General features: G+C 41.7%; 1 long non-coding RNA gene across 1 annotated transcript; it reads right to left on the bottom strand.

The window, feature by feature from the left end:
• Positions 1-1554: 1554 nt before the first annotated feature.
• On the bottom strand, positions 1555-2315 carry LOC123332843. The gene is made up of 2 exons (XR_006549937.2): positions 2262-2315; positions 1555-1706 (listed from the first exon to the last, which is right to left on the bottom strand). It is a non-coding gene; the product is annotated as an uncharacterized LOC123332843 (long non-coding RNA).
• Between the last annotated feature and the right edge of the window lie 235 nt (positions 2316-2550).

Raw genomic sequence — 2550 nt, 5'->3', positions numbered from 1 at the left:
AAGACTACATCTGGGAGGCTTGTTGTTACAACAATTTTGGACCCTCCCTGCAATATACAAGGTCTCTTTCAACATTTTGTTAGGGTGTGTTTGTGTGTGTGTACATGTGTGATAGTCTCTCTTCCATGGAATTAAGCTACTTTGAGGCAGAAAACATACTGCAGCTTTTTTCATCCATACTAACCATCACTAACAATAAAATTGATATCAAAACAATAATAATAGTGGCATACACTTAAATGATGCTTACTTTTTAGGTCAGGCATTGTTCTAAAAAACTTGTATATATTTGTGTATTTAAGCCTCACAAACCCTATGAGCTTGGTATTGTTATTGCTGCAATTTGGTTTGTGAAAATGGATTATAGAGTAGTTAATTACCTTGCCTAAAGTCACACAGCTGATAAGCAGTGAAGCTGAGATTGGAACCCAGGCAGCCTGACTCTGATGCTCATCTATACTGATTGTCTTTGTCACAAGCATATGGCATCACTGTGAACAGGTGTTGTTGGTAAAGTTAATTAGACACCAGGATAATTTTCTCAGTTTGATTTGGTATGTGAAGGAACATATTAAATTTTAATTTAATAATTTTACTTAAGAGAAAAACAATCAGATTATTATCATTTATGCATACAACTTAATAAATTGTTGTTGATCTCAGTGAATATGAAGCTTTATGGATTAAATATAAACAAAAAGTTTAGTCATGAAAGAATGAACATTAAAGCAATCCTTTCTAAAGATGAGTCAAAACAGTTAATGAAAAAAAAAAACAGTTAATGACTTACTGTCATTGTATATGTTAAATGTGTTTACAAAGGTAAGTTTTAAAAGTTCAAAACAAATTGTTTGTCTAGTCTCAGATACTGTCTTATTATCTCTTTGTTGATAAGAAAATATAAATCAGAGTAAAGTTCATTTTTGTTGCCTTGATTGCCTCCCAGGTTTAAACAGATACCTTTCATACCGTATCTCTCATCTCCCCTTTCTTCTCCTCTATCTCAGCTTAGTGCTGGATTTTGAATTCTCCAGTGAGATTTCTCTGGCCACAGAGACCTTTGACTTCATTATGGCTAAACCTAGAAGCTACAATTCTGTCTTTAAATTTCTTGATAATCCCATTGACTTGTGCTATGTTGAACATTCTCTGCTATTTAAAATCATTTTCTTTGTTTTCCAGAATCATTCTTTTCAGGATTTATGGTTTCTCTTTTATTAATAAATAAACCTTTATTTTTAATAAACTCTTATTTCTGTTATCTTTACAAATCCATCTTTAGCCACACACTCCCTTTAATAATGTGTTTCTTCAGGACAGGGAGAAAGTTAGTGAGTGGGGGCACTGTTAGCTGATTTTGCCACTTTGAGAAGACTACATCTGGGAGGCTTGTTGTTAGTCCTGTATTCTGTCAATTGACCTTCCAATGTCCTGTTGTTACTGAAGTGCAAGGCTGTGTACCTGACACACAGTAAGCCCAAACACCAGAACATGAGCGTTTGGAACAGAGAATGCCTTATTATTGGGCCATGCAAGGAGATGAATGGCTCATGCTTTTAAAAATCCTAAATTCCCATAAAGTTTTCAGCAAAGCCCTTTTATAGGAAAGAGGAGGGAGGGGTATGGTTAGTTGTTGCAGACTTCTTAGTCAGATCCTCTGTTCTTGAGGTCAGCTCATGGTCAGGAAAGGATGTTCCTTTCAATCCCTGCCAAACAAATGTTTTTCTCTGTTCTGACAAGAAAGGACAGGGTGCCAAGGCACAACTTTCACCCTCTTTGAGATCCAGATCCTGGCTAAGAGGAGGTAGATCTAAGTGGCCGGCTCCCTCAGGGGCAGGTTCTCAGATCCTACCCAGCTGTCATCACTGAGGGAGCAAGGCACCCAAGATCCAACTGGCTCTCAGGCTCCTCAGGCTACCCACCTGGCAGGAACCAGATCCCCCAGACTGTGACCCATGCCGACTGTCACTGCCATTATGTTGCAGAGGCGGGAATGAGAGAGAGGTTCACCACCACCTCAAGGCCTGGGCCCAGCCTAGTGGATGGCCTTGGCAAGGGCTCTGGAACCCTGCAGGACACAGCCCCCAGCCTGTTCCCTGGGCTGCCTAGTTCACTCACTGGCCTGAGGCCAAGTGAATTGGGGGACCTCAGGAAAAAGGCCAAAATCTGTCTCTTGGCTCCCTCTCCACTTAAAGACCACCACTCCACCAACTGTTAGCTGAATGGGCCCACTGTGCCATGCTTAGTCAGTCAGTCATTACCCCCTGGACTGTATCCTGCCAGGCTCCTCTGTCTATGGCATTTCTCAGACAAGAATACTGGAGTGGGTTGCCATTTGCTTCTCCAGAGGATCTTCTTGATCCAGGGATCAAATCCACGTCTCTTGCCTCTCCTACATTGGCAGGTGTGTCCTTTATTTACTACTGCGCCACCTGGGAAGCCTGAACGGGCCCACAAATGGTTGCTAAATGACAGCTGCTTGCTTGGGGGAGGGGCCCTCTGCCGCACCAACCAATGGCTGAGCAGGCCAATTAGGGGCGGCTCATTGAC

Source organism: Bubalus bubalis, chromosome 3, assembly GCF_019923935.1.
Source record: "Bubalus bubalis isolate 160015118507 breed Murrah chromosome 3, NDDB_SH_1, whole genome shotgun sequence".
NCBI lineage: Eukaryota > Metazoa > Chordata > Mammalia > Artiodactyla > Bovidae > Bubalus > Bubalus bubalis.
The sequence above is the reverse complement of the archived record's forward strand: the minus strand, read 5'-3'. Positions and strand labels throughout refer to the sequence as shown.